General features: G+C 35.7%; 1 protein-coding gene across 3 annotated transcripts in view; it reads left to right on the forward strand.

The window, feature by feature from the left end:
* Positions 1–23,962, forward strand: part of LOC145681178 (glycoprotein 3-alpha-L-fucosyltransferase A-like) — a 304,701-nt gene that overhangs the window by 26,508 nt on the left and 254,231 nt on the right. For all 3 annotated transcript variants that reach the window (XM_081752653.1, XM_081752655.1, XM_081752656.1), the window contains exon 2: positions 13,242–13,305. The gene's annotated coding sequence lies outside the window, so the exon portion shown is untranslated. The remainder of the gene's footprint in view (positions 1–13,241; positions 13,306–23,962) is intronic.

Here is a 23,962-nt window from a genome sequence, read left to right on the forward strand (position 1 = left end):
CACTCAGACAAGCTAAGCATATTTATTTCTGTTACTTTTAGGGTTTTTTCTCTATTACACAGCTTTTCTCTCAATTGCACAGTGATTTTAAGTGTGGGCGTCTCAAGTTACAAATTTAGGTGTGCGTTAAAAGTTCTCTAGAAAATATCGTTGTATTATGCCCGAAAAGGTCAAGAGAAATATTATTGTTTATTTAAAAATTTACGGCCCAGGCCCAGCCCTAGGCCCGAACTCGTGCAGACCTCTACCATGAGGTTGCTTACCTACTAAAAAAAAGGAAGATTCGGACTTTAAACATTTTAGCAGGTGATATTTCTTGTAACATAAGTTTGCTGAGTTAGTATCACTGGAACTTAAAAAGCCAGACCATTGGATAGAAGAGTAGTGGGGAGGACGGCGGAATACGAAGTGCTCCGCAGCGATCTGCGCATCTTGGTTTGAAACATGTCGAGTTATAGTTGCACCAGCCTTCAGGTCAAATGTGCTAAAATGTGTTGTAATTGAATTATGAATGTAAGAGACGTATTTAATAAAGTGTAAAAATTTTACAAATGGCGGACGCCGCCATTTATATTTATTGGACGATTTTCAAGTCATATTGCCTGAATTATGTATTCAAATAACTGAAAGGAAGTAGAAATATAAAGCGATAATGTCAGTATTAGGTGAAGAAAATAGAAAAAATTGTCATAGTAGGGGATTATGATTGTCAAAATTGAGGAGTTCCAGCTATGAGAGAGGGCAAGTTACCCACATAGTCGAGGTAGAAAAGTTGGGAAAAGTGAAAAATTAGTGGAATAAAATTGTGTAGAATATTTATGGATGTGTGTGTATGTAATTGTTGATAAGTGTGAAGATGTATGTAATGTGTATAGTGCAATATTTTTACTTATTTCCCTTCCTCTTTATACTATGAGTTGTTATCACTTCCGTTACCACCACCTAATTCCCCATTAGTGTTCGTAGGTTAGTTTAAGAAAATTTCCCTCGACCAACACAAACTTCTTCCATTTCGTATCAATTTTTTTCCCCGTGTGTGGAGTGTTCAATTCCTATGGCAGAAGTTATGTGATAAAATTAATTTAGCTATATTAAAGTAAAGTGCGAATCTAATTTGTTTTATTCATTTACTTTCTGTTTCTATTGTTTTTACTTTTCCCTTCATTTCTTTTTACAAACAAACAAACAAATACACCCATTCAACAATAGTGTAAATTATGCAACTTTGAATACACACATACTATTGCTATGTATTGTTTTATTTCTGAAGAAGAACATAAATTTTAAGCATTTAGACCTATGTTGGTTTATCAGTCAGCGTGAAAACTTCCCTGGATTTTCAGGTTCTATTGAAAATTTCCCTTTTTGTTAAATTTCCGTACGAAATTTCCCTCAAACTACGAACATTGCTCTCCATCTGTAAGTTCTTGATGCGAATTAACATGATTTACAATATCTTACCAATAAATACATTTATAGAGCTTTCATTGTTTCTGCGAAAAAGTGGTTTCTGTGTAGAAACAAAAAATGATTGTGGTGCACAAACACCGTGTGTGGGGGTTTCCTCGGGATTCTCCTGTTTCCTCCCACTTCATTCCACCATTTCATTCATTTCCCATCATCACCGTCTCCTTTAGCCTATCCGGCATAACTGTGGGGCGTAAAACTCAAAGATAGATAGAAAGATATTTTAATGGTATTGTATGAACAGGAAAAAAAGAAAAGGATGCGATAGCTCACCCGTATTATTCCACAATATATAAACATGGATATCAATTATTGCTTATCTAGATTTCATTTAAACAAGAAGAAGAAGAAGATAACGATGTTAAAATCTTTTTTAAGCTCAGAAAACAAACATGAAGATTTCTTAAATCATAGACATCATAATTATGCTTAAGTCTGTTAGGTAGAAGGCAGAAAGTTTTTAATGTTTCACACTGATTTATTGATTTGTGTTCTCATTTGGATTGGTGGATTGAGAAAGTAAATTGAAGACCGAGATTCACTCGCCATCTTTCATCACTCAATTCAGTTTCATCAATTTTACGTTAATATAACATCAAAAACACAACAATTTATAATAAAACAGTGATATAGGTGACTGGAATGTAAGTCTGCATCTGAAGATATGAAACCTCAATTGAGATTTAAAAAAGGAAATGATGGGAAGATGGCATCCGAATGCGTCTGAGTTTTATATTCATATTTTTTATTACCTTAAACCTTTTCATATTTTCTACATTTTATTTTTAGATGTAGTTTGATACATAGATCATGTAGAAACTAGCCGTTAGCAACAACAATATAGAAGTTCCCCCTTTACTACAGAAACTCCCTACTGGCATCTTGCCGCCATTTTAGGAGAGATGAAATTAGGCAAGATGGGAATTCCCATCTCACCTAAAATGGCGGCCCATTATTATCTTGGAGACATCAGTGGCTGATAAATTGTTAGGTGAGATATGATGGAATTATATTTTGTATAAGCACTTTAGCAAATTAAATTAGAGTTTAGAATTAAATTTGATTATTATTTTTCACGTATTTTTTGCTCAGACTGATAATTCTGTCGTAAATCGAAGATACTATCATGAACGCATTTCTGGCTATAATTAATGCATCGTATTATCATCCTGTAATCATCTAATAAAATGTTAACCAATTCACACTATGGCACCAATGTTTCTTCCAGACATGTTTTTTGGGGGGACACTGCCCCCCCTGGAACTCTAAGAGTGTCCCCCGAAGGAGACAAAAATAATACGTCCATAATATAATAATAAATAGGATAATACGGTGTGAAAATAAATGTGTCCCTTCGAATACTAAGTGTGCCCCTGGAACATAATTTCTGAAAGAAACACTGTATGGCACTTCGAACGTTCTTTTTTTTTTTAAAAAAAAAAATACGTATGTATTATTTTATATATTCTGTGCTAATTCTCCCTCTTTAATTATTTCATTACTATTAATCACGAGCATATAATTAATGGTCTCTTCCAATTCCTATTGTTACTATTCCCTTTGTGTTACTTGCTTTCAAACGTAAACAGAAAATTCATGAGAGGTCCAGAGCTGTTTTTAAGATGCAATGAATTTTCCCAAAGATGAAATCTAGGTAAATCGTTTTATCGTACCCGCAAACTGTATGAAAGTCATTAGATCCATTTCCTAGATTTAAAATAATAATAATAATAATAATAATAATAATAATAATAATAATAATAATAATAATAATAATAATAATAATAACCAAGCAAGAATTGCTCGTATTAGGTGAGTCCGTACCATACACACACACATGCTCCGCCACTGACAAGAGATGCTAGTCTAAGCATTGATACATATTATAACTCAAAGTAATTCTCAATAAATATTTTATATACCGAAACGCCCTTGCACCGAAATGTCCATACACTGAAACGTCCTACTCCGAAATGTCTTACACCGAAACCCCCTAGACTCACTTAATTATAACATTAAATTTTTGAATGAAATATATTTAAATTACTGTGCTACGTACAGTCTTGTTAAAAAAAAAAAAAAAAGGTATCTGCTTCTCTTTGAAAACCTCTAACACCACATTTCGAAACTCTCCAAATATTTATTCTGTAACTTTCGTAATATTCAAGTCTCTGAACAATATAGTTCAATGCACCATATATAACACTTGATCAACTTCTTCCTTAGTCCAATAGTTAACAGCAATCTTGTTGAATGCTTCTTTAAGAGTCTTCATCCCGGCGAAATTAAAATACCACTAATTTTACAGTAATTATGTGATATCTTCAAATAGATAAAAGATAATCGAAATGTGGAACAAGAGCGCCCTAGACAATATCATTTTACATGAGGTACCGTTATCACGACTTACTTATCTGCTGTCGATTTCGAGCCATTTTGAAAATCGGCATTTATTTTCGCGTTTCTAAACAGCTGAAAACGGAAAGCCGCTAGGTGATATGTGATAACGGTACCTCACGCAAAATAATATTGTCTAGGGCGCTTTTGTTCCATATTTCAATTATCTTTTATCTATTTGAAGATATCACATAATTACTATAAAATTAGCGGTATTTTAATTTCGCCGGGATGAAGACTCTTAACTATGGCAATTCTTGACCTGATCTCTCTGGTGCAGTAAGCGTATTTCTTTAAAATTCTTCCCAAATACTTGAAATTATCGCCTCTTCAAGTTCTCTTTGTTCTGCTCTATGCGATACCCTCACTATATGGGAGCATTATTTTAGTTGAGAACACAAGAAAGCATAGCTCCGCCACTGACCAGAGGTGAGAGTCTTAAGGATTGATCCATACTATACAACAGAAGGTACTAGAAAATGTTGAGAGGCGAGGAAAAAATATTTTTCCTAAATTAACTTATTTTGTTCAATTGTTATGGTTTTATTGCCCTACTTCTGCACGCATACCTATACCAACGTACAGAAATACCACCACTTCTCTTCTTCGGTAGCTGTGTTTAAAGCACGAACATTTTAAATGATCTTATTTTCAAAATGGCCGCAGATAGGGTTACCTATTGTGTAATCTTTTTTTTTCTCTATCAGGCAACGTGATTGATTACTTCTTTTATTCCAAGTCTTTTTATTCTCGTTTAAAAGTATTTTCTTCCACCAGTGAACCTCTGACCCTTCTCGCAGCACGCGGAAACACATTTATTATGTGGCCGCCCATCTTGGGAACTATCAAAGAAAGACGGCGAAGAAAGGTGTTTGCATGTATTCAAAAACTTCAACTTTTTTGTTAACGCACGAGAACTCTGGTTTAGAGTTTAGCCTTCACACAAAGAAAGAGACAGTGAATTATTTTAACAATTAGATTTTTTTTTAAGTTTCACGACTAATTTTTTAAAAAAGTAATAAAGTTCTTGCTTACGATTAGCGGCAGACTGTGTGTATGGCATGCTCGCAGCATGGGCGCCCACAGAGGGAGCAAGAGGGGGCAATTGCCCCTTCCTGGATTTTCGAAAAAGGTTAACATTTATAGGCTCTTCTGGTGACAATAGTATACTTTTAAAATCAACATTCACTAAATGATTAGAGTAACAAAATTTAGTCAAACCCATCCCAAAGATTTTAATCTACTTCTCTCTCCCATGTGCTGTTTCATATTTTTTCAGTAATAATTATATTCAGCCTGATACTGCATGCAATGCTAAGTATTTTGAATGATGGTATCCGTCAGTTGAGTTAAAAAGATAATTTCGCTCTTTGTTGTTTCTTTTGCTGACGTGGTGCTGATAGCAATGAAGTTTTGTTTTGTTGGGTTTCATACTAGCAATTGTGTGTGTGTGTGTGTCTCTTGTCCCCCCCCTGGAAAATATCCTGCGGGCCCCCATGACTCGCAGGTTCGCTGTACCTTCACTGGATATGAAATTATTTTTGTGATTTAGGAATAAGATTAGGATTAGGATTAGATTTCTGTGTTTCAGCATCTATGGCCATGTTAGCTCCTCATATATAAGGGATGACGTCCCTCGGCGATCACACTATCCGATGAAAGGGAAGGAAGGAAGTAAAGTGGGATCTATATGTTACGTACCATCCCGACATTTGTCTGATGTAAATGAGAAAAATCCAGAAAAACCTCACTCAAGATGACTGACCTGAAAAAGTTTTAACACTTTTTCGACCGAGTGCCCTCACCGGAAATCGAACCCGGGACCGCTCGTACCAAAGACGAGAGCATTAAGAACTACACCACTATTTTTGTGATTTGTTCGTAAATGTAATTTTCATACTGTATTTCGAAACTCTGTCGTGTCAACTACATCTATTCTTTATGTTCAATTTTGGAAGTTTTTTAAATTGTAACTCCACGTACTCATTAGGTGAATATGGATAATACCAGGCCGGTAGCCAGTCCAAAAATGTAGGGGGGCTTGGCTGAAGTTGGGGGGGGGGACGATCCAACCATATTATAGTTCATTTGCAAGCCTACTGTGAAAATTTTAGGGTGGCCAGCAAAAATTTAGGGGGCGGCCCCCCTAGACCCCCCTGGATACGGGCCTGGACAATAGAGTAACACAGTTAAATTTGCTATGTTCATCTTTATACATCTCCGTACAAGTGTTAGGCCTAGGTATTAACTGAAACAGCAAAACGTCAGTGATACTACAAAAGCGAAAACTTGACAAAAGCAACGGCGCCGATATCTCTGTAAATTGGGGGGAGGGCATTCAGATGCAGAAAACATATATGAGGATTTTAAGACAATATGCTTGTAAAGTAGTGCTGCTATATTTTCAGCTACCATGTTTCTTGCTGTTAGTAAGGAACTGGATGACTGACCGTATTTTACAGTTGCCGATCGCTCGATTTTCTTAAACATGTTGACTTCATCCTATGATGCTCCACTTCCTATACATCCAATTGGAATTCAAATTGTTCCCACAATGCAACGAAAGTGATATTAGCAATCCTGCCGGCTGCAGTCATAACTAATTGCATCATCTGCATTGGCAGTAGCAAATTGTACTATTCTCTACTGTATTTAAATCCACACGCTCTGAATGATTCGATTGGTCCTTGTTTTCAGTAGTTCGTGCTACCGGCGCCAAAGTCTCCAGTCACGTGATTTACTTTCAGTGGGAAGAGTAGCTGAAACCTTTTAAACTACAGTGCGACCAAGCGTTTGCTCCCTTTTCCTAAGGTCACTAAAGCCTGTGACAAACATCTTGACATTTCAGCTAAACAAATAAAACGCAAGCTCTGACGCAACGTTACCGCGTGCTAAAGGGTGTGGCTATGGCTAAGCAGACGAACTACAGCGCGATCAGGTGGCAGAGGATAGTCGTGGATGTGTACAAAATAAACGTGGCAATACCTCTGGCTTCTCATTTGCTAGCAGCATTTAAAGGGAACTGGGAGCGCCGCCTTCAAATGCCAAGATGTTTGTCACGCCGTTTAGTACCGCTTGTTTACGTGATAGCAGATTGTGATTTTAGAGCTGCGAACGGCTTAAAATGTTAGGAAACTAAACGTGCTAGAGGAAAAACCAGAAAGTAATCGAGAGGGAGAGGCAGTATCGATAGCATGTAATATATAAATTGTTAGTGCTCGGTATCTTATCTCTCTTAAACGATCGGCATACGAACAACAGAAAGAATTATTATTTCAGAAATAATACGAACTTGTGCTTTCTTCTAATATTAAACAAGACGGCATGACTAATTGAAAATAATAAAATAATTTTTTATTATTATTATTATTATTATTATTATTATTATTATTATTATTATTATTATTATTATTATTATTATTTAATAGTTAAGATGCATTTGTTGTGTCAATGGCGTCACAAGCGGTGGGCGATGACCCAGGGCATCACGCTTTCAGAGGCCTCACAAAGCCAACGAGCCTAAATAAGATTTGACACTGATATTATAGACTATCGATTTGTTTACATAAAATATTACATAATTGTGGTTTGAAATAATTAGGCACTATTATAGTATTAGGCACTAACATAGGCGACAGGCAGGGAGCCTACTTTAACATTGCAATAATGAAAGCAAACAAATCTTTCATTTGTTTAGCACTAAGAACACCATTGAGATTAATTGATTTCGAAAATTTATTATTATTATTATTATTATTATTATTATTATTATTATTATTATTATTATTATTATTATTATTATTATTATTATTATTATTATTATTATTATTATTATTAGCTATTTGAACAAAACGGAGGCGTTACACTTTTCTTGCCCAGGAATCTGCGAACATTTTTCGCCAAGTTCATCGTAAGAATTAACTACGCTGCTAGCTGTATGTTGTCATAATAAATTGGAATTAATTTCTTTATAATAAGCAGCGTTCGAAAAATGCTTCTATAAAACGTCAAGTGTAATGTACTGCAGTGTATCATTCTTCATAAACCTCTCAGATTTTACTATGATTTGATTGCCGACTGCCCACTGGTTTTGTTTTCCTTTCTGGTTCTTTGCAGGAAAAAAAGGAGATATCTGAGGTAGATGTCATGAGGCAGATTTTAAAAGGAATGTTCAGGTGGTGAGGTCAATGCATACACCCCGCAGATTTCGGTGAACTAGGAACACTTGACGACTCCTTGTCATATTTTTCGTGGAAACATTCGAAATTCCAGTACGGTCTGTTCGCATACTTATCATACTAGTGACAGAACATGAAACTACACGAGTGATTAAATGGAACTGGACGTGTGGTCTTAGTGAACTGTGTGTAGATAGCTATCTCATTCTTATTAGTGTCCATAATCGGTATCGAGTTGTGTTTTCTGTACTTGGTAGAACAAATAAAAGCTAGCATTTAGCATTCTGGTTTCAAAATCGCTGAAATCTCAGCTTCAAATCCTTGCCGAAAATCCAATTGTCCAATTGTTCATCAATTCCCAGTCATCTGACTGAATTTATCAAATTCCTTCTCAACAAAGTATTAAATAATATTGCACAACATTATTAAATTAATAATGTACCGAATAATATTTCAAAATTCTCGTACTTTTCACATGACATTCGATCAAACAAAAATGAGTGGATATTTTACTTAGGACGCAGATTATTGAAACATATTCTGTTGTTGGTAACCCTGCTGGAAAGGGATGTTTTAAGTTTCACTTGTGGCCACGACCCGCTCACCGCTCTCTCGACCTATACATCCTTACTTTATGCTATGAAGGGTGCATACTAATGCAGTTCGATTGTAGATAGGGAATGCCGGGAGTCTGCGCGCGCATTCATTCTCAAGAACACGTGAAATTTCAAAACTTACTAAAAGACCTTCCTTAAAAATAACCTTCGTATATAGACCTTTCGTATATATATACAAAAATCTAAAAATACTTATTGGTTGGTTTAACAGAATTTTGTATTTACTTTCTGGCTTACATTTTGAACTTTTGTTTATTTTTATCGTTTTCAAGATGTTTACTAAAATTCCGAAAAAGTTTGGAGTATAGAGAAGACGGCTAAACATGTTCTGGAACTGCAAGGCACCTGAGACCAATATAAAGGTAGATCTATTTGAAATGGCCATAAATGAAATGACATCGAAATGACAATTCTCGTATCTATTTTTTTTAAGTGAAAAGAAAGTAAGAGCTTCTATTTTTTTCCGCCCCCGTTTCATCGCTCTCTCTTTAAGGGTGAATCGACGCTGAGTAGAACCACTCGAGTAGTGTTTTATTCAGTGGATGTCATCTAAACATGACTCCTGGGAATTGAGTTGGAAGCTGCCGATTTCAAAGATGCTATATAAATATATATATTTCTTTTTCTTTCTCTCGTTCCCTGTCTCTTTCTTTCTTTCCACTTCCGTGGTCCCACTTCGCCCTTTCAGCCATCGTACTCGCTGGATTTATCACCAGGAAAGCCAAGTGAAACGAAAACAGAAAGAATGAATGATACAGCGTTGGTTTAAATTCTCCTTCCAAAGCAGGAGCTAGTTCTTCCACTTGTATAAATAATATTGCACCATCTTTTCTCTTGGGGTTTGCCTGAATCTCGGAACTCGTTTTGCTAGATGTAGAATATTTCTCAGAAATTTGAACGCCATTACATGTACTCTGTCGTTTTAGACGCAAATAAATTTTAAACAATTGAAGTGTTCTACATTTAATCGAATGCACTAATCGCTTTTAGTTTTAGGAAACGGATTAGTTAGAATAACCTTCTGCAATATAAGAAAATAATTCCAACATCTTAACAGTGGCGAAGCGTGGCAGGGTCAAAGATACTGGCCATTTTGACATTGTGGCTTAGTCGGATTCGCACAAACTCGGGCTCACTATCCTCAAAGGGACTCGCGCTCACTAGTGTCAGCCAGGATCACAGTAGCTCAGGCTCGCACTCGCTCGAGCACAGGCTCGCTATTTTCAATATGGCTCTCACTCATTAACTTCATTGTGACCCTGCGTAGCGCAGTCGCTAACGCTCTCGTTTTTGGTGGAGTGGTCCTGGGTTCGATTTCCGGTGGGGACTAAAAACTGTAAAAGTTTTTTTACGCCAGGCATCCTGAGTAAGATTTTCCTCATTCACACCAGACAAATGCCGGGATGGTACCTAACAACCGCTCCCTTCTTTTCCCATTCCTTTCTTCCTTCCCATATCCGCGGGTAGTGTGGTTGCCAAGGGTCGCCATCCTTCATACGTGGTCACAGCTGTTGAAAACTCAGAAATCTAATTTCCAATCCTAACCATTAGCCTCATTGGACTCTCGCGCTCACCAAGGGTTCAGGTTTGCTATCCTCAAATGGGTTTTGCATTCACATATAGTTGCAGTCACTAATCATATTGGACTCGGATTTAGCTCACTGTTAACTTTATAGCGCTCGGGCATATTGACTAACCTCAACCCGGTTGACCCCAAGAGCTGGACTCCCGGGTTTGAACACATTTAGCAGGGTAGGTTTACAGAAAACGGATATAAAAATAATTATTTCTCTTTTAAGTGTGTGCAGTCTTGCTGTTGCCTTACATCGGTAAAAATCTCATCTGCAGAAACATTTCCTCTGGAGCCACGCGCAAATTTAACTTTTGTCATAATGAAGGAAGAGTTAAAAATATGTAGTGGCATAAATAAGTTAGTGATTTTCATTCTCATGAGAATATGAGTGCTCTCTGTTTGTTATAAAAGTGCTGTAAGAACATTTCAAGCATAGTACTTCTAATATGCATAGAATAGAGATAGGAGATAAAGAAAATTGTTGCAGTAATTTGGTTCAAGATTACTTGTTTGAATTGAGGTGTTCTCAGAACGAATACCTCTACGTATTCATTAAGTTTTGACCTTCTGTAAACAGCAATTACTATTGTTTTTAAGTAGCCACACTAAAATGATTGCAAGAAACTAAACTTCAATTCCCAATGCAATATATTCAAAGAGAAAAGTACGAAAATAATTGCTAAAGCATGGAACACATTTGATATGTGGACTAGGCTAATGAAGCAAAGGCAGTAACACAAAAAATAAGAAAATAATTGCTAAACCGTGGAACATATTTGATAGCGTGTGGACTAGGCTATTGAAACGAAAGCAATGACATAAAACTACGAAACTAATTGCTAAAGCGTAGAATATACTTGATACCATGTGGACTAGGCTAATGGAACGAAAGCAGTAACGCAAAAAATAAGAAAATAATTGCCAAAACGTGGAACATAGTTGACAGCGTGTAGATTAGGTTAATGAAACGAAAGCAATGACGCAAAAACTACGAAAATAATTGCTAAAGCGTGGAATATACTTGATAGCGTGTGGAGGAGGCTAATGAAACGAAAGCAAGGACGCAAAAAATAAGAAAATAATTGCTAAAGCGTGGAACATACTTGATAGCTTATGGACTAGGCTAATGAAACGAAAACAATGACGCAAAAAATAAGAAAATAATTGCCAAAACGTGGAACATAGTTGACAGCGTGTAGATTAGGTTAATGAAACGAAAGCAATGACGCAAAAACTACGAAAATAATTGCTAAAGCGTGGAATATACTTGATAGCGTGTGGAGGAGGCTAATGAAACGAAAGCAAGGACGCAAAAAATAAGAAAATAATTGGTAAAGCGTGGAACATACTTGGTAGCGTATGGACTAGGCTAATGAAACGAAAACAATGACGCAAAAAATAAGAAAATAATTGCCAAAACGTGGAACATAGTTGACAGCGTGTAGATTAGGTTAACGAAACGAAAGCAATGACGCAAAAACTACGAAAATAATTGCTAAAGCGTGGAATATACTTGATAGCGTGTGGAGGAGGCTAATGAAACGAAAGCAAGGACGCAGAAAATAAGAAAATAATTGCTAAAGCGTGGAACATACTTGATAGCGTATGGACTAGGCTAATGAAACGAAAACAATGACGCAAAAAATAAGAAAATAATTGCCAAAACGTGGAACATAGTTGATAGCGTGTAGATTAGGTTAATGAAACGAAAGCAATGACGCAAAAACTACGAAAATAATTGCTAAAGCGTGGAACATACATGATAGCGTGTGGACTGAACTAATGAAACGAAGGCAGTGACGCGAAAAACACAAAAATAATTGCGAACACACTCGATAGCATGTGGACTAGGCTAATGAAACGAAGGCAGTGACGCGTCTACTAAAGGAAATTGACTAAGGAAGTGAAAATAGGTAATAATCTCGTTCTCTGTTTTAGAAAGAAAGACAAGACATGGCAACGCCACAGACACCTGATTTCTAACAGCGACTTTAAACGCCATAAATGCTGCCTCTTAGCATAGACAGATTATTATACAGTACAAAGTTACATATCAGCTTCCTGTTTTGAGAGGAGAGCAGAAATCAACACCCAAACATTTGGTGATAATGGTGGAGAGAAGAGTACCTCTTGCACGAGAGCTCAGAGCTCAACTGCAACTAATTAGATGGAAAAATTGTAGCGGATGCAGACTGCACAACTCAGGAACACTGATCTAGAACATGGGATATATAAAAATAGAGTGGTAAGAATTTTGGACACATGGTTTTAAACTAAAAAACAAAACATAATAAATTTATGACGCCATAATGTTGCCATGTATTTTTCATCTGAAAATAATATTTCCAAAACTCTTACTACTCTCTTCCATAGTATTTCTTATAAAGGCCCCTATATTCTTTAAGTGTTATCATTTCTTATTTCTCAGTTAAAAATAACATTTCCGAAACTCCTACTTATCTATTTTATAATATTTCCTATGTTGTAAATTCTCTTAAGTTTTATCAGGTCGTATTTATAAGCTCAAATAACGTTTTAAAATCCTTACTGTACCATTTTATGCTACATCCTATCCTATAGACCATTACATTCTCTAAACTTGATCAAGTCGTATTTAGAAACTCAAATAACGTTTCAAAATTCTTACCACAGCACTTCATAGTACATCCTATGCTACCATTACATTCTATTACTTGTATTACTCATGCTTCTCACATTTGAAAATAGTATTTCAAAAACTCTTACCCCATTAAATTTTACAGTACTTCCTATGTTGTAAGTCACCACGTTTCTAAAATTTTTACACTGTCATCTTTAAAAAAGTCATTTTAAAAATGTCATTTAAAAAAAAGTTACGCGAAGAAATATTTCTGTTCTCATACGTATATCCAGTGTATAGAAGCGATTATAACCCTTTTCCCGTTCTCGTGGAAGTGGGATGATCAACTGTTGCTCTCAAAGCCTTCGTGTACTGCCTTAATCTCTGAATTTCTGTTTTTATCGTTTCAGGTTCTAAGCGCACAACCGCCATCCGCAAGCTTCCTGTGTTTGAATATATGGTATTTCGGAATTGGTAAGTACAAGAGATGTTTCTACTTTATTTTTTTAAGATATGTGGAAATTAAGGTTCTCCTCACCTTTGTTCCCTCTTTTTTTACTTTCTTTTTGATATTGCAGAAACCAAATAGTTAATAGTACCGTTTTAAGAGTTCTCTGATAATTTTCTAGTTAATATAAAGTAGTATTGAGGAAGCGTTTGAATATTTTCGACATGATATTCACTCTTGTCTACACTGTTAAAAATAATTTCTTAAATTTGAGAAATCGTTTCTTATCTGTGCACCGAGCCAATATTTTCTTAAAAATGAGATTTGGCAATTCTCATTCATAAGGAAAGTAACAGTGTATTTTCTCGTACCGCATTATACAACCTCATCTACTTTTCTTCATTTTTCATTAATGAGAGTTTCAAATTCTTGTTTCTAAGAAAAAGATATTCTCGGTGCACAGATAAGAAACGGTTTCTCAGATTTAAGAAAATATTTTTAACAGTGTAGTTGTTCATCTGAGTCTATGTCGTCATAATTGATTTGAAGAAATATTCTTTGGCAACCAGAGGCAAACAGTGTGCAAGCCCGAAGTTACCAATTTGTTCTGCAGCACGAATAAATAAGAACTAACTCTCTTAAAAAAATATCTACTCGTTCAAGAAATCGAAAGCTTCAAATTTCCCAGTTCAAATATGTAGTCAGCAGAGATGAAACGGGTCACAAATTTTGACACCTATGACTTACCATAGTCGATGACCCGGTCTGACCCATGACCCGGAGTAACCCACCGGACTCGATGACCCGATTTAATCCAGACCCGTGGGTTCACTCTTGGCTGGTAGTAAGTAGTATTTGTAATAGTAGTAACAGCAGCACTATTTTGAAAAAGGTTAATCCAAGTGTGCTAAAGATCTTCCAAAATGCTGTTTAAATTGCGTGCTTGTCAGAAAACCGCTTTGCGAAACTGGTGAAGTTGTGGTTTTTCGCAAAAATATCGAAAATGTTACATCTTTCTTTCAGTTTAATGTCCTACGATTATGCCCTTTAGACTCAGGGAGACGATGATTAAGGCAAGTGAATGATGATGGAAGAATTGGTGGAATGAGAAAGTGGGAGAAAACTAAAGTATCCCGAGAAAACCCACAGACACGATGTTGTCCACTGCAAAATTACTTAACTGGGAATCGAACCAGAAACCCCATTCACCAGAGGTAAGCGCTCTATCGAAAATGCTCAAGCTGCAGCTTAAATCTTTGCGTTGTACATACATAAAAATATTCTCTTCGTCACGCTTGAATGGAAATGTTAAGGGTCTTCACTGCAGCGAAATTAAACTACCGCTAATTTTAGAGTTTTTCTGTAATATCTTCAAAACAAATAAAAATATTCGAAAAGCAGAAACGTAGTGAACTAGACAATACGATTTTGCATATGAAACTTTTACCACAATTCACTTACCTGCTTTTGGTATGCCGCTATTTACAAAACCCGCAAAATATGCTAAATCCATCTACAGTTGCAAATCGAAAGCAGATACCATATACAAATGCAGTAAAATATTTATTTATTTCTTTATCCATGTGTTTGATTCCTTGTTGAGCATTACTGGCGTATGGAATCAGAATATAAGCTTCTCCGCATTTTTGTATATACATGAAAACAATAGGACCAGAACAGAAGAGTTAGAAGTTATCGTTTTATTTTTTTATTTTTTTTTCTCTCCTTAATTTATTATACGCGTGACACCCATATTAATACTTAGCTAAATATTCATTTCTCTTCCAGCTCCTAAACAGTTGACATAGGCGTGTAAAGAGAGAAAATGTTCCTGCTAATATGATTAGATACACCCTTACATTTTTTAATAACCACATGCATTTTTGCTTTTTAATATAAAGGATGCTGAAGATAGCTTCTCATTCATTCTTGAAGCGATCACAATGACTAATGGTGTAAAAGCGTCATAGGAAAAATTCCACCGCGCAAAATGAAACTTGCATATTTGTCTTCAAAATTGATTCTCTAGCAGTGTTGTCAACAGATCTTGAAATTTTCTCACCAGATCAGAGTTCAAATCCCGTGAAAATCTCACTATATAAAGATTAAGTTCACCGCAACCTCGATTACAAGAAACAAGCCGTTTTATTTAATCTTTTTTTTTTACTTATACTTAAATTAAATTTACATAGAAAAAAGAATAATTAAATTTACAGTTATATATTATAAAGGGTGATCAAAAAGTCACGAAATTCTATTGAGGTAAAGATTACGGATAGCCAATTCCGGAATTTTTCTTTCCGGACTCCGGAAAGTAAAATCGGAAAAATTCCGGAATGTTTCCGAATTCCATTTTTTTCTGTATTCCGGAATTTTTCCGAAATCCGGAAAGTGAAATTGAACATCCCTAGTAAAGATTTTGAAAATAGAAACCATTGACTACTTCCAGGGCCGGCGCAAGGGGAAGGGGGGTCGAGCCGTGCCATCGTCCAGGGCGGCACGTATAGTGGGCGGCAAAATTTGAAAAAGAAAATAATACTATTAAAATATAAGGCTTCGTAATAGTCCCACATGGAAAAATAAAATTGTGTTCCCTGAGAATGTAATTAAACTTACTTCACTCACATCCAGAAAAATACTCACTCAGGAAATTCAGAGCATTTCCCCTCATTTCCAATTATCAAACTACTAGCCACAGGTATCTCGTTCAAGATTTCCCTTGCAGCGGCGTAGATAAGATTTTCAGCTAGGGCGGATAAGATTGTCAAGTGCCTTTTATATTTTTTCTATTCAGCAATATTCTAACGCTCCACTCCAAGTACGCAAAATGTACACTCCCATTTGAGACAGGCCGTTCTAGCCTACAGCACCTAGAGACATTTAGGTTCTAGCAGCGAGTTTTTAACCAATTTACAAATTGTTCATTATCGTATCATATCAACAATGTATATATATATATATATATATATATATATATATATATATATATATATATATATATATATATATATATATATATATATATATATATATAATGTTTTTTTATATCTAAGCAATACAGGTTTGACAGCGTCATGGCCGAACACATTAAAAGAACAATGGGAGGACAAAATAAATACCACCATTAGTAAGGAAAAGATATCCAAAAAAAATTTTATTCCAATTCTTAGTAAGTAAATTGAAAGTAAAATACTGTTTATGTTAAGAGCTGCAACATATTATATTATAATGCTAGAAAATACACCAGATATTTCTGGTACAGAGCAAAGGATCGTTCGTTTTGTACAAATTACATACAGTAATGGAGAATGGATTGTAAAAATTTGTGAACACTTTCTTCGTTTCGTACCAGGAAAAGAAATCACTGGTCTAGAACTGACAGAAGTAATAATTAAACAGCTAAAAGAAATGAACTTCTATCGAAGACATGAAGGGCCAAAGATGTGACAATAGTTCCAATATGAAAAGCAAAAATAAATTCCCAAGCCTTCTATGTTCCTTTATTAAGCTTTGTCGTTAACGATGCGGTCACATCATCTCAGTCCGCCGTTTTATTTTTTTGTATAGTTTAAAAAAAGTTTATGACTTTTTTGCGTCAGTTCAACGTTGGGAACATGTTAAAGGAACATATTACCAGCCTCACCTTAAAACCATTCAGCACCACAAGATGGGAGAGCCGAGTTGATGTTCTGACTCCACTTAGATATCAAATAGAGGTTTGTGATACATTAATTTAAATAAGTATCGACAATAGAATAGATAGAATGATCGCCCATGATGCTCTGTGTATAGCAAACCAGCTGCGTGGCTTTACTTACTTTTGCTCACTCGTTATCTGGTATGACTTTTCACTCCACATAAACATAGTAAACAAAAGTATCCATGTGTTGGGTGCAGTCGGGTTTCTTCAAAATATGTCTAAGTACTTTGGGAGAAGCAGAAATTATGCAAAGTTCAGCTTTACTTAGTTGATGCGATGGAGTTGGTATCAGCATTAGATATGGGTGACCCACGGATAGGTAATGCAGTGCAAGCTCGAAGTCGAAAGATGAAGAAACGATTTCAGTACGAGTCAGAGGATGAAGCTATTGAAGATCCACATAACAAAATACAAGATCGATTTTTATTACAAACTTCTAGACGTGATTGTGTAAGCTTTAAGAGAAAGGTTTGAGCAACTTAAATATCACTGCGAGTATTTCGATTTTCTTTAAGATATAAGTAATCTGAACGATATGCCACCTGAACTTTTGTCTGAAAAGTGCCTGCATTTTAATACGCGAAGAATCAAAAGATATTAACCCCAGTGATTTGAAAGACGAACTGAAACTATTAACCGCTATAATTAAGCCTAAAAGTTCACCAAAAGAGGCTAAAATTAGGCCTAATTAAGGAATATGACTTTGCTCCCTATGTCAGTGTTGCAGTTATGATTTTGTTTACCTTACCAGTAATCGTGGCAAGTTGAGAAATAAATTTTTCGAAACTTACTCTAAGCTTATTAAAAACTATCTACGTTCTTCCATATCTCAAACACGTTTAATCTAGTGATAGTTAATCACGTTTGGTCTAGTTAAACAATCACGTTTGGTCTAGTGATAATATCAATGGAACATTAATTGGCTGAAACATTGGACTACGTGAAAGAGATAAAGGAATTTGCTCATACCAAAGCAAGAAAAGTTTTTTTAATTAAAGTATGTTAAGTTTGTGTACTTCTATTGCGTTTTAGTACATAATAAGTCTTAAACTAATTACTTACTTTTGCCGTAATATTTGATTCACTATATTATCTTTTTGCCCCATGCTGTATTGGAAACACCTTTTGATATAAAATAAACTTAAAAATTAAAATTCTTAGTCGGACTAAAGCATATATTTTTAAAAAAATCTCCATGCCCTGCTGTATATCACGTACAGCGAAATCGAGCATACTGAATATTGTGACATGTATGGAGTCGTTTAAATATTACGTAAGCACTCGAGAGAGGTAGTTCAATTTTTCGTTTAATTTTCCTTTTCATATATGTTTTTAAATATGGTATCTTACTTTTCTTAATACCTGAACGCAGTGTTGGGAAGTAACGTAACGCAAGTAACGCGTTACTTGTAACGCGTTACTTTTTAAGTAACGTTTCCTAGTAACGCGTTACAGTTTTTCCAAAGTAACTGTAACGGTAACGCGTTACAAATTTTTGAGTAACGTACCTAGTTTGCGTTACTATTTTCGCGTTACATTTCGGATGAGTAACTACAATATATGTATATTTTTTTTCGGAAACAAATGTTTCTTTTCTGTAACTGAATTTCTCAGAATGAAACAATCGAACATGAACTACGTATGTCAGTGACCGACAGTCACAGGCACACAGAGAAACAGATAAGTTCGTAGTGCCACTTGTAGTTTTTTGAAGATGAGGACAGCTTTAGGGAAATCACGTGTACTGATTGCAAGCACCTGGAAGATTTTGTCGCAGATTTTGACAGCTCCAAACCAATACATTCAGTGAGTGAAATAGGAGTTCAATGATACCGTAGTCTATTTTACATTGATTGGTGTTGTTTTTATAAAGATAGAGAAAGAAAATATTTTCCCGTTCGAATATTTGAAAGAATACCTTTTTCTTAAGAGCTGAGGATGATGGTGGACAGAATTTAAAAGTTAAGTGTCTGAAGTGCCCCGGCGGAAAATATTTATCAACAACTAGGGTGCCATAATTAACGATTTAAAGTAAGGTCTTAATATGAATAAACTGTGTTCTGATGAGGAGGTCTACTTTATTACTAGAAAATAGTTTGCTGACGGTATGTAATATTGGAGTTCTTTAAGATCAGTTTGCATATCCTAGAGTCCCGTTATTTATAGAGTAGTGTAATGTTTCTCTATATTCTTTATTTTTAATTTTACATAACAACATTGTTGTTATTATTATATAATTAGTTTAACAGCATAATAATAAGCAACCATTTTTCCTAACGTATAGGGATGAGCACGAGTCAAGCTAAAACTCGACTCGACTCGAATTCGAGCCGAGTTTCGAGTCCAGTCGAGTTTGATAAATGGCTCGTTCGTTTTAACTCGTCTTGAAATCATGGCCTGATTACACTGGAAACCGAAAGCCATGAGAAATGTAAGCTAAACAGTAATATGGAATACTTTTAATGTCGCTCACGAGAGGGGACACGGCTCGCATCTCATCTCGTCTCGATAGCGAGACCACAAGAGATTTTTTTATAACAAGCTCAGCTCGGATCGGCTCAACTGAGAAGATGGCTCGAACTGGCTTGGTAGGAATGAGCCATTTGCTCGGTTCGGATCAACTGAGCCGAGAGCTCTTGTCGAGTCGGTTGGATGAGTTGTTGGCTCGGCTCACTTCTCAGTTCGGGTCGATAGTGAATGAGCTGTGAGCCGAGCTGCTCGAGTCGTTGACAATTCTAAACCCGGGCCGAGCAGTTTTGAAGATATTTGGCCAGTGCCCTCTATCTTTTAACAGTGTTTAGCTCGAGCCCGAATACTCAACTTAGACCTTCAATCCAAATTCAGAAGCTCGTGAACAATGTCCTTGACTCCTAGACTTCACGACTACCGAGGTTGGCAATCAACTAGTTTTTTAGTATTCAAATACGAACCGCCTATATTTCTTTTTATATACAGTGTTGTTATAATAATAATAATAATAATAATAATAATAATAATAATAATAATAATAATAATAATAATAATAATAATAATAATAATAAATATACGTTGTAGTAGTAGTAGTGTCATTGATAATAATTATACTGTCTATGCAATATACTTAAAGAATGCACTCGAAACTACACACCGGATTTAGCTCGATTCGACTCGAAACTCAACCCCAATTCAAGTCGAGTTGGAGGAAAGTTTTCGAGTCGAGTTCTCGGGTCGAGCTCAAAGATATCTGTTTCTAGTCGAATCGAGTGTCAAAGTAAACTCGCTCGAACTCGCTCGTGTCCATCCCTACGAGTAATGCAGTATGGCATTTTATCAATGTTACATTATATGAAAATGTTCATACGAAAACGTTCGTATATCAAGTAAAAAAATTGTCCTTGCATTTACATAAAGCGATTCAGAACGTGCAATAATAATAATAATAATAATAATAATAATAATAATAGAGTAATAGTAGAGTAATAGTAGTATGGAAAATTGAAGTCATAATTTTTTCACTTTTTTAAAGTTTCGGACCTAAAAGTAACGCGTTAGTAACGCGTTACTTTCGAAGTAAAGTAACAGTTACTTTTTGGGGGCAAGTAACGCGTTACTAACGCGTTACATTTTAAGAGAAAGTAGAGTAACTTGTAACGCGTTACATTTTTACATGTAACTTACCCAACACTGCCTGAACGTTTTCTGTCAAAATAAGGTGTGCGGATTAAAGGGGCGGCATTTGAAAGTACCGCCCAGGGCGGCAAAACTGCTAGCGCCGGCCCTGACTACTTCATACATATACATGCTTCTGATCATGATCCTGCACACCAGCGTTGCCAAGTCTCCTGATATTCCAGGAGATTTCCTGGTGTTTCAAGTTATCTCCTGGTCTACTGATTTTTCTTTAAAAAATGTTAAAAACTCCTGGTTTTGTGTATCATCTAAAAACACTTAGAAAATGTAGTCTTCAGAAACCAAAAGGAGTTCTTATCTACAGATAAAATGTGCTTTGCAGCAAAAGTTTCCCTATTCATGGCATCAAGAAATCTCCCAAATTATGGATTTTTAACTCAGGTGTCTTGAATTATATATTGAAGCAGTACATCAAATTCGAGAGAGATATGAGCTCCTCCGTGGCTAAGCACGCGTGGAAGGACCGGGTTCAATTCCCGGTAGGACCTTATATGGTTCGGATTCCACGTTAATCAGTAGGTCTACGTTTCATATAGCCTCGCTGTTTAACGGGACGTTAAACTCAACTCAACTTAACTCGAGAGAGAGAGAGAGAGAGAGAGATACGCTTCATGATCCCGTCATGAAACATCAAGAGATGATTAGCCCATCAAACGAGATAGAGAAATCGGCACAATCAATTGCTCCGCTCGTGACTTTCCTAATGATATAGAATAGAGTAAATTGCAACACGTAGACACAGAATGGCGGTTATTGCGAAACAGATTTGTAAACTGAAAATGATGTCTCTGTTCAAGATTTTTGGATGCTTGTCAGGAGTGTCATTTCAGATTTTGCTTAGGGCGATAAGACCCTTTGATATAAGTAAAATTTCGCACATTTCAATTATTCACTACTATTCTATTGATAAAATCAATATAAATATCCAACTCAGGGAGGGCAGTTGCCCCTCCCCGTCCGCACTAAATGATGCCTCTGATGCTTGTTAGTAAAAAAAAAAAATAATAAATAATAATAATAATAATAATAATAATAATAATAATAATAATAATAATAATAATAATAAAAGAAGTAGATAGCCTATACAGTTAATATTTCCGAATATATCCACATTTGTTATGTCTTTGCTCTGTCTTCCTCAAGTGTCACTGTAGAGAAAAGTATTTTCAATCGTAAATTTGATGAATGCGAAACAGATAGACTTGATACCCAAACTTTGCAAGGAGTGCTGCACACAAGAACGCTCACTACTAACAGCTCATGCTAGGCTCCCCTGTGAATCCCTCTCTGACCAGCAAGGTCAATGTTGACATGTACGCAGATAAAGATGATTAGACTTTTGTTGGTAGGTATAATCATTGATGGGTTCACTGTTTGCCTTGTAAAAAAAATAATCATCCTAATTAACATCTTTAGATTTTAAGTTGCATCTCCTGGATTTTTCCTGGATTTTGGATAAGAATTTTCCTGATATTGGAAAAATTGGTTGGCAACACTGCTGCACACGCTCCGGAGCGTTGCATGTGAAATGTTTCACAGCTCATTTAATGGTGGTCTGCAGTTCATCCAAAATATTAAAATGTGTTGCTTAGTTTGATTTTATGTTTAACGTTCTGTTCAGCAGCGAGGCTATATGAAGCGTGGACCTACAGTTTAACGTGAGATCCGAATTACATGAGCTCCCGCCAGGAATCGAACCCGAGTCTCCCATGCCAAAGTCGCATACGCTAACCGCTTAGTCACGAAGGAGCTCTAGAAAATGTTGTCTGTGTAAGTTGCTGACTTCATAAGAAAAAGTATGATGGATTGTCCCTGTGGTTCCACAAGTCAAACTGCTTATGTACTCTTTCAGCGTATGCTGCTGTAGTATTGTACTAGAAGTTTCTTTCCTAAATTACCACCATCTGCCACCTACAATAAATAAATACATATTTGTACTATGCTTGCGTTACTTTGTACTTGTAAGTTTCATTAACTGTACTAATTTTAAGGATCTACGATAGCTCAAAGCCAAAGTGTTCAACTAAGGTTCCTGGTTCAATCTCAGAACACGTTACTTGCTAGTGCATAATATAATACCCATCTGTTTTCTCAGGGTTCTTCTGTTCCTCTTACATGTTCATTTCCTCAACTCTTCCTTAGTCATTTACTTGCAAGCTTTTCATTATGACACTAAAAACACAACAGTACGCACTATGGTTGATTTGCTTAATTTGACGTTTAGTGTCTTGTACAGCACCGAAGCTATCTAGGGTTGCCAACTCTGGTAAATAATATTACCGGCACCCCTCAAAATTCCCTATGATACAGGCCTAAGCGTAAGTATCTCTGTTCGGACCCATCTATGGGAAGGAAACGTACTATCATGGACAAAAGTACATTATCATCTGTATTCTGCATATCCTTAGTATATTCACTAATAATCTTAATAGATACATACATTGTTCTAAAAAATGAGAAACTGAAATCGATATTGATCATTTTATTGTATTTACCAATAACTGTCACTTCTTTAAAATTATTGAAACAGAAGAACAAAAGTATATTAATCCTTACTGGATTTACAAAATTAAATTTGTTCTTTAAACTTATACTTAACTACAGAAAATTGCTTTAACGCGTCCTAAGGAAGTTGAAAGTTTACGGAAAGTTGTCATATGCAGCAATTAAACAATGCAACAAACATTGTAGACCACTAACGAAATGCCTTAGAGTTATTTCCCAACAATTGAACGATTTAAATTTACCGTTTGCCACACAATTATGACAAATTATACACTTCTGTCTCTATTGTTGAAAACAATATTTCACAACAAAATCTGGTTATTATCAAATTTCTTAGGTCAAATAAATAAAATAAAAAAGCTGCCATAGATTAAAAAAGTATATATCGCTTAAGAGTCTTCATCCCGGCGAAATTAAAATACCGCTAATTTTACATTAATTATGTGATATCTTCAAATAGATAGAAGATAATCGAAATGTGGAACAAGAGCGCCCTAGACAATATCATTTTACATGAGATACCGTTATCACGACTCACTTATCTGCTTTCGATTTCGAGCCATTTTGAAAATCGACATTTATTTTCGCGTTTCTAAACGGCTGAAAACGGAAAGCCACTAGGTGACTTGTGATAACGGTACCTCACGCAAAATTATATTGTCTAGGGCGCTGTTGTTCCACATTTCAGTTACCATTTATCTATTTGAAGATATCACATAATTAATGTAAAATTAGCGGTATTTTAATTTCGTCAGGATGAATACTCTTTGTAAAGGCACTGTTGGAGAATTTTGAGGTTTTATTTTGGA

This window comes from Thermobia domestica, chromosome 3, assembly GCF_964235325.1.
Source record: "Thermobia domestica chromosome 3, izTheDome1.hap1.1, whole genome shotgun sequence".
Taxonomy (NCBI): domain Eukaryota; kingdom Metazoa; phylum Arthropoda; class Insecta; order Zygentoma; family Lepismatidae; genus Thermobia; species Thermobia domestica.